The following is a 9,762-nucleotide window of genomic DNA, read 5'->3' as shown; positions in this document are numbered from 1 at the left end:
GGAATAATAAAAGCTTCTTCAAATACATTAGAAGCAGGAAACCCACCAGAGAAGCGGTTGGCCCTCTGGTTGGTGAGGGAGGGAAAGGGGAAATAAAAGGAGACTTAGAGATGGCAAAGAAATTGAATGAGTTCTTTGCATCTGTCTTCATGGCAGAAGACCTCGGGCAGATACCACTGCCCGAACGGCCCCTCCTGACCAAAGAAGGTCAGTTCTATGCTGGGGATCATTAGAAAAGGTATTGAGAACAAAACAACTAATATTATAATGCCGTTGTACAAATCGATGGTAAGGCCACACCTGGAGTATTGTGTCCAGTTCTGGTCGCCGCATCTCAAAAAGGATATAGTGGAAATGGAAAAGGTGCAAAAGATGGCAGCTAAGATGGTTGCTGGGCTGGGGCACCTTCCTTATGAGGAAAGGCTACGGCGTTTGGGCCTCTTCAGCCTAGAAAAGAGATGCCTGAGGGGGGACATGATTGAGACATACAAAATTATGCAGGGAATGGACAGAGTGGATAGAGAGATGCTCTTTACACTCTCACATAACACCAGAACCAGGGGACATCCACTCAAATTGAGTGTTGGGAGAGTTAGGACAGACAAAAGAAAATATCTCTTTACTCAGCATGTGGTTGGTCTGTGGAACTCCTTGCCACAGGATGTAGTGACGGCATCTGGCCTGGACGCCTTTAAAAGGGGATTGGACAAGTTTCTGGAGGAAAAATCCATTACGGGTTACAAGCCATGATGTGTATGTGCAACCTCCTGATTTTAGAAATGGGTTATGTCAGAATGCCAGATGCAAGGGAGGGCACCAGGATGAGGTCTCTTGTTATCAGGTGTGTTCCCTGGGGCATTTGGTGGGCCGCTGTGAGATACAGATGGGCCTATGGCCTGATCCAGTGGGGCTGTTCTTATGTTTTTCACTCGTCTTCCTGAAATGCCAGTACAGTGTTCTACAGAAAAGAATTTTCCATGGCAGAGTATTCACAAAATGACCCCCCCACCACCACCATCGCACATGCTTCTGCTACTTGAAGTTGTATACTCCAGGAGCCTTCCACCTTGTCTGGCACAGCATGCATTCTGGCTCTCTGCATCTCATCCCTCACTCTCCCAGAGCTCCACTGGAAAGTCTGGTCTTTGATATGATAATTCAGTGATGAGAAAACTCTGCCATGAAGTTTGTTCTGGGGTAGCCACTTCACTCTTGCCAGGCATTGCTGAAGGACCAAACTGCCCAGTCCTTTTGGCTAATCAAACAATGTGTCATGCAGTTGCTCTGTCATTCTTACACCACTCCTCTTAGGTAGACCAGTCCTCAGTGCACATAGTGAGCTCAGCTGAGAGAGGGAGGGAGGAGATTGCCTATGCCCACCTTTCGAGTTCAGGTGGAGAAGGGATTTGAGCCAGCAGACATCCTGGCACACCTTAGCCACTGTGCGACCCTGGGGATTTCCCCAGCCCAAATACCCTCCACTGCACTGATTTTTCTCCCTTCTTTTCTTTTACAGCTGATGTCTTTCAATGTGGAGGTCTCAGCAGACGCCTTCCGAGCCCTTTGGGAAATGAACGCTCGCCAACTTGCCTCAGCCAGTGAGTGTGTGAAGGGGCAGTGGAGAAGAAGAGACTGCTTGCAAGGAAAGGGGTGGAGGGAGGGTGGGTCTTTAAAGGTGACCAGCTGCCACAGGAAACCTATGCCTTTTCACTTGCTCCTCCCCAACTTGTGCTGGAGCAAAGGGCCACTTCACGTTATACAGCAGCAACTGGGGCTCCTCACTGACTGTGCACTCAGTACCAACTTCATGGATGTGCAGAAGCCCTCCCCACGACCCCTCAAGAAATGTTAGGTAGCGAAAGAGTTGGCTTCCCTTGAAATCCCTCAGATCTTTTCGGCCAGTCTCCAACATCCCATTTCTGGGCAAGGTGATTGAGTAGATGGTAGCATCTCAACTCCAGAGGGTCTTGGATGAAGTGGATTATCCCTGTTCGTCCTGCTCGACTTGTCAGTGGCTTTCGATACCATCGACTATGGTATCCTTCTTGGTCAGTTGGCCAAGTTGGGAGTTGGAGGCACTGTTTTACAGTGGGTTCTGCTTCTACTTGGAGGATTGGTCCCAGGTGGTGGTGCTGGGGGATGCCTGTTTGACACCCTGGCCCTTGAGGTGCGGGGTGCCACAGGGTTCGATTCTGGCCCCCATGCTATTTAACATCTTCATGAAACCGCTGGGAGAGGTCATCCAGGGATTTGGAGTAGGGTGCCATCAATATGCTGATGACACCCAGCTCTGACTCTCCTTTCCTCCAGACTCCAGGGTGGCGGTTGAGGTACTGGAGCGCTGTCTGGAGGCAGTGAGGATCTGGATGAGGGCTAACAAGCTGAAATTAAATCCGGATGAGACAGAGGCTCTCCTGGTTCAGAAATCCTTGATGCAGGTGCTGGAGTATTGACTTGCGCTGAATGTACTCCCCCTGAAGGAGCAGGTCTGCAGCTTGGGGGTCCACCTGGACTCTCAGCTGCTCCTAGATTCCCAGGTGGTGGCTGTGGCTAGGGGGGGCCTTTGCTCAGCTTCGGCTGGTGCGCCAGCTGCGGCCGTATTTGGATTGTGCAGACCTGGCCACAGTGATCCACGCCACGGTGACATCGAGGTTAGATTATTGTAACGCACTCTATGTGGGGCTGCCCTTGAAGACGGTTCAGAAACTGCAATTAGTGCAGAATGCGGCGGCCCATGTAGTTACTGGAGGTAGGTGGTTTGACTCTGTCGGAGCACTTCTCCAGCGGCTGCACTGGCTGCCCATTTGTTTCCAGGCCCAATTCAAGGTGCTGCTTTTGACCTTTAAAGCCCTATACTGTTCTGGGCCAGGGTATCTTAGAGATCGCCTACTACCATACAATCCGGCTCATCCTCTTAGGTAATCAGAGAAGGACTTTTTACAAGTGCTGCCACCTAGGGAGGTACGTGGGGCGGCGGAAAGAGATAGGTCCTTCTCAGTAGGCACCAATGCTATGGAATTCCCTCCCCCTTGACTTACGAACTGCTCCCTCTCTTGAAACTTTTCAGCAAGGCCTAACGACTCTTCTGTTTAGACAAGCCTTCTGAGTTCCTGGCCTTTTAAACATCATTTTAAAAACATCTTTTAGTACCTTTTAAACATCTGGTTACAGGCCTGGATCTTTTTTGTGCTCTTTTACACTTTTATCTGACTGCTGTTTTTAAGATGTGTTTTGCAAATATGTTTTATCTTGTATTTTAATTTATGTTTTTAACCATTGTTGTAAGCCGCCTTGGGTCCCTTCGGGGAGAAGGCGGGGTATAAATAAAGTTAATAATAATAATAATAATAATAATAATAATCTTTTGCGCAAAGAGAAGCCCTAAATGTCCCTGGGATGCAATTGGGCAGGAACCCTGTGCATGCAGGGAAGTGAGAGGGTTAGCACATTGTGTGAGAGAAGGCGTACTGAGGCAGGCGGAACTGCAAGGAATTGTGGGTTGGCACTCAGTTCCTGTGTGGGCAACCACAGATGGGAAAGATTTCTGATATCGCTTTAGATGTGCTGTATATTCCCCCCCCATACACACACACTTGGCAGTTTCCAGGGAATTTGCTTTCTTTTATGAGCGTCTCATCTGCGCTCAGGCTGCCCTTGCGCTCCCTCCCTCCCTCCCCGCTTCCTTGTCCCTTTCCCCTCCAAGCTTTGTGAGAAAAAAAACTTCAAACAGGCACAGACATCTAAGCCAGTACCAAAGATGAGGGGATCTTAATCTTCTGTTTGCAACATCCTCATTTTTTTTCTTTCCATGGCAATTAACTGTGGTGTCGCAAACAAAGATTAGATTCCAGGTGGGGAAGGAACAGTGGGAGCCAGCCACGTTCTAAATGCTGGAGATTTTGCTTTCCAGCAGATGTCACTGCTAAGGAGAAATGTAGAAGATGCTCTTGCTTGAACCCTGGAAGCATTCAAAGCACCCCCCCCCCCATTCTTATGGAGAAAAAGGCATGGGAGAAAGTGTTAAACCCCTCTCCTCATGCACCCTGGTTCCAAGCTAGATCACGCACATGCCTCTGGCTGCCATTTATCTGAAACAGAGCCTCTCCTGGTCCACTTTGGGTGTCAAGCCAGCCTGTTAATGATAGGCTTAGCATGACATGTCATTTGGTCCTGCTTTCTCTGAACTGTCAAAAACCATTCCCCAGCCAAACGTTATTTAATAGCTCAAGAAACCTGTCCTTTTGTCTTTGTGGCTATTTCCTGGACCTGGTGTTGCATATTTACGACGCTTATCTGCAGAAAGGGGATGGTGATTTTTGCCAAGTGGAACTGAGTCACTGTTGCACATTTTCTGCATTTATTAATCACAGTTTGCACATCATTCTAGAGCACTGACCATTGCTTGAATTCACACCTGTCTGTGAATCATTGTCATACATCGCCCACACAGTCACCTTAATTGCTCAGCCACCTGTATAGTTGATCCACCTCCCCCCCCCCCCAAAGTTTTGTCAGTAATACTGACTGATGTTCTGAGTGTTTGAAACAGTTGTCCTCCATGTTAGCTATGCAGGGGTTTTGACAGGGTTGGATGAGCTTTTTGCTCTCTGGGGAAGCCATGTTCTTTGCCATTTTTTCTTCAAAAATCCCAAATCACTGGAGATTTGGAGAGTCTGGAAAATGGTGGTGGGGGAAAGAACAGAGCCATGGGAAACTGTAATTGAAAAAGAAACAACTAGGGCACAATCCTATCCAACTTTCCCGAGCTGATACAGCCTCAGTACGGCCCTGAGGTAAGCAAATAAATGTTCCCTTATCTTGAGGAGGCCTCCATGACTGCTCTCCCAACTCAGAATGCAGTGCACACGACATTTGCACAGCTACATTAGTGCTGGAAATCTGGATAAGATTGGGGCCCCAAATACCTAAATTAACAGATTGGCACAGGCATGTGGATACAAGTTGATTTGCCAATTGGTTGGTCCCTGAGCATGGAAATTCCCACTGCAACCTTTATGTTGCTGGTGAGGTCCATGTAACATGAAAGTCTTTTGGGCTATGTGCACCATGGCCTTGATCGTCATTCCCCATCCACTGGGAGCCCTGGGAACTGTAGTCACCTAGGGATCTCAAACGGAATTCTCAGCACCCTTTCCAAAATGCAGCTCTCGGGATCCTTTTGGGGGGAGTATTAAAGTGGTATAAAACCAATAGCTATTCTTCCAGCAGGTGTATCTTTAAGTGATGAACTTGCGGCTCCCACAGTCACTGTTGCCTTGCTGAACAGTTCTAGGGAACTTGGAAGCTAGCGTAGAGCTGACCATCAGCTCTACAAGTGTAAGCCACTGAAGCAGAACCTTGGATTTGCAGTCATTGCAGGGGTTCTGAGAACTTTCTTTTCAGGAACCTTGGCCTGCTCGTGTACTCAGCATTCTTTGCGGGGGCGGGGGGGGGATACATTATTTTAAACAGTGGTTTGAAGCTGTAGTGTAGACATGCATTTTCACTTACAGGAGGTATATGAGCATTTCTCTCAGTGCAATGCCCATAGTCTGTCTCCAGCCAGGTGAATCAGGGAGATGCTGTGGACTCAGCTAGTTTCACAGCTTCTTCTTCTTTATCTGCTCCCCCTTGCTGTCCTTATCTCCCTTCCCTGCAGGCGAATGCTCTGCTGCCTTTTCCTGACATCAGCAAATGCTCTTAACTCCCCTTCCCCTCTGAGGGTCCCCACAGGAGGGATCCAACGTCCCCTTCCTCCTCCTGGTGGCACCCACAACCATATGTGCACCTGCAGGGTGCTGAATCTTGAGGGTGGAAGCCTGTCTCTGTGTGCTCACACAGTCTCTAGCAGCAGCTGTCCACAGAGAGGGAGCTTGGGTTGGGCAGTTTTAATGAGGTGCTGGAGGCACCTTGTGTGGGGCAAGGAGTGCAGCTGGGGCTTCTGTGCAGCTGCTGAAAAGGAGGAGGAGGCTGGTATTTAAGGAGGATTGCTGGGAGCCCTTTGTCCTCTGGTGGGATGTATCATATGCTGAAACTTTATCCATGAGTCACTTTTGGCTAACATTTTAACAGTGGTCAGAGTAGGGTGTGAGCCTGAATTCCAGCCAATGTTGCAGCTTGCACTTGAGTGTCTCAGGGCAAAAAGCACTGGAGCAGCAGCCAGTCGGCCAGTCGTGTCCCCTGTCTCTGCTTTAAGTGGGCTGTCAGTCTTTTCAGTTTTGAAACATTAAGCAACATGTGCATCCCTAACCTTACGCAAATAAAACAACCAGGAAATGTAGCTCAGCTACTCTGGGGACTGATGTGTGCTCGTGATATGACCGCCCTATTGGTGCTGTCTGTTCTGGGAATTCCCCCAATCCATACAAAATGCTCTGAAAAACTAGCTTTTTCCCCCAAAGTGTGCTCTGGAAAAAAATTTGATTTCAAACCTGGATCAGATTTGGATTTGACTATAGAGAGAGTGCTTCTGAAGCACCCCTACTGCTGTACAAAGGTTATACCTGTCTTCACGCCATTTTTCTCCAGTTACAAAGACTGTCACTCTTCTCCTTGTGGTGTTCCACATCAGTGTGATCATGCTCAGAGCATGCTGGCTTATCTGATAGGAATGAAAAGTAAGAATGTGTGCGATCAAGCACATGGCATTTTAGCACATTTTGTCCTTAGCACAATGCTCTGACATGTTAGTTATGCAACATTGAGTCGCTAGAGGTATTTTAAAAAATACACAACCAAAAGAACCCTTGATTTGACTGGGGATGTCTCTGGTTGACAACTAGTTCTATGGGAAGACCAGTTTGAGGAGAGGGTGGATGGTAGCAGGCCACACTCACCCCATGTTGCTACAGCTTCTCCACACACACTTTTTATCTCTCAAGTCAACAATTGGGGGCAGAAGGCAACAGTTACTCCTCCATAAGGCCCTGATAATTATCCCATCTACATTTCTCAGCTTTCCCTGGCGGGGTTGCTTTCCCTCCCCATCACACACCTTCTTCTGCCCCTTCTCTTCCTTCATATTGCTCTGCTCATATATTTTTCCAACTCCCTACCAACACATACTTAAAGGAAGTGTAAACGGGACCATTGGAAGGAGTTTTCTCCAACAAGACATTTGGCAGCTCGTAGTTGCTGCAATGCTGGCGATGCACAACAGCTGTGCAGGTTCATTTTCCCATTGGTGGCACCACCAGTGGAGTGCTCACTCTCTAAAATGTGGGAGCCAGGAGAGCAGGAGACCCAGATGAGGGAAGCAGCAGGAGCCGGGAGGGACCGGAGAGGCCACACACTGCTCAGCAGAGACAAAGGGAGCATCTGGCATGAATCAGCACAAGGAACATGAATGAGTTTGAAAGTGAAATGGACAGGTCAGGGACTGAGCATTAGGAGGCAGCAGAGGGGGAAAAGGAAGGGTGGGGACCAGAGTACAGGGAGAGCAACACGCAGCAACCGCTTCCTTCCTCTGCCTGTGCGGGCTGGATGATCCCCAGGTGGTGGGAGTGGATGGTGAAGACCTCTAGGGTGGAGCAAGGAGGAGTTCTGTGGCTATTGCTGAACTTTCACACTTGCAGGGATCTGATCCTTTAAGGACCATTTATAACAAGGGATACAAAATAAGCTAGTATGAATGGCCACCATGGTGTCTTCATGTGGCTTACAGGATTTTGATAGGAGCCCCACAAACAGGAAGTCTAATAGACCCATACTTCCTGCCCTTCCGCATTGCTGTCTCTTTCAGAAACAGAATGTTCTGTCTCCTTGGGAGATGCACAAAAAGCCCTTTGTGCATCAGGAGTGTGGTATGGATGTTCTGTTGCATGAGGCAGAGATGCAAAGGCATTTGAAGCACTTCCTGTTCCTTCTGGACAGAGGTTGGCCCAGTTTTGCACTGGCTGAGGCTCCACGCGTATCAGAAGGCCCACCAGGCTGGGGCAACCCCTGAACCCTCCAGTACCCTGATGGGGATTGCAATGCAGGGCTTTGCCCCAGGGCAGGTTGAGCTGCCCTGCATCATCATTCCATGCTGTAGCCAGTCAGCCTTTTGTCATTTCTGGTATCTGTAGTTGGATTGGCCAGTTGGTGCTGGTTGGGGGCCCACTCCCAACACAGGACCCACCCAACCAGCTAACACCTGACCCATCAGTACCATTGGGAGTGGTGGCACCCAACGTGTCAATGGTGGACAGGTGGGAGCTCCATGGGGAGCTTTGTCTCAGAGCCACCAGCATCCAGTGCCAGACCTGTGCTTGGCTCTTCTTTCCATGAGCAGGCCATGACCTCTTTCCTCCAAAAAGTTTAAAAATCGGACTTACCTCTCATTGCAAGGCTTCTCCTGGGCCATATACTTGTACAGGGTGGGAGAGTCGCAGCACTGCAGAGGGCTAGAGTGTTAAAGGAGGCAAGCATCGACTGCATGCAAACAAAGCATTCTGTTGAGGCCCCTTATTCCCTCCTCCTAAATGCAAACTGGTATTTCTGTGCCAGACCTGAAGGCACTGTTATTACAGACCGAGTGATTGAACCTCAGCCCCATTTCCCTTGCCTACCCCAGGGAGGAGTGGGTGGGCAGGTATCAGCCTCTGGGACTTATCCAACAGATGCAAAAGTAGCCAAGAGGCGATATAGGAATATGATGAGTTTATCAGAAGAAGGTGCTGCATTCTCTTCCTGCTTCTGCTTTTCAGTGTCAGGAAAACAGCTTCTGTTTTCACCGTAGCTATAGCTCCAGGGGGAGTGCTGGGCATGCTTACCAGGCTTGGCTTTTCTGGCTTCCACAAACTTCATCATGGGGCTATCACTCCCACATGGAGGTGGTGGCGGGGGGGGGGGGGAAGGAACAGGGACACTGGCAATAAACATTTGGAAACGGATGGCTTAGCACAGCTGGGGAAGTTATCGGAAACAGCCAGCTTCAGCTCCGGAACCACCCATTTGGATATCAGCGTCGCGGTCCTGCTCGGATGTCAAGTCCAAAGGCTCATTTGAGGCATCATTTAGGGAACAGCAAATGTGGGACAACTGTTGTCTCAGATGTGCCAGACCGCAGCCCGTACTTCAGGGTCCAGCAACTGATGGAAGTGGGGGAGCACTCGGGGGAGGAGCATTTCCGTCACGCACAGGCTTTTTAGGACCAAACTGCAAATGGCATTAAATGTAGCAGTGGCTGAGATGTGCTTTAATTCTCCTTGCTAAACAAAAACTCCACAGAGTGGGATTGCAGCAGGGGAGGGGGCTTTAATGCTTCCCCCCAGTCCCAGACTGGATGGCCGCCTCCTTCATATGCAATCTGCCAAGGAAAAAAGGCTGTCTCAGACCCTTCTTCCTTGACCAACAGCCCACCAGCTTGTATGTGTGGTGGAGGCCACTACACAGGGCAGTACTAAGCTCTTTACCTCACTTGTCCTGATTTGACTGGGTGGCCGAAATGACATGAAAGCAGGTTAGGCCCAGTGTGGCATATTCCATATCACCTGTGGTTTTGCCCTACAGTGGGTGGCTGCAGTGAGAGGGTGCTGTCTTGCCCTAGAGCAGTGTTTCTCAAAGTGTACTCCTAGGAGCCCTGGGGCTCCCTGAGAGGCCTTCTGAGGCTCCCTGAGTACACAGTAAGTGGTTGCCATCTGCTCCCTGCCCAGTTTGCTCATCCCCTGCTTGTGCCTCTCCTTCCCCTCCTAGTTTGCTAGTATTCGGCACTGGGCTTGGTGCTACACCCCTCCATGCATGTGCCAGTGCTCTGGGGCTCCCCAAGACTGCACATGCAAT

Source organism: Tiliqua scincoides, chromosome 11, assembly GCF_035046505.1.
Source record: "Tiliqua scincoides isolate rTilSci1 chromosome 11, rTilSci1.hap2, whole genome shotgun sequence".
Taxonomy (NCBI): Eukaryota; Metazoa; Chordata; class Lepidosauria; order Squamata; family Scincidae; genus Tiliqua; species Tiliqua scincoides.
Note: the sequence above shows the minus strand (reverse complement) of the source record.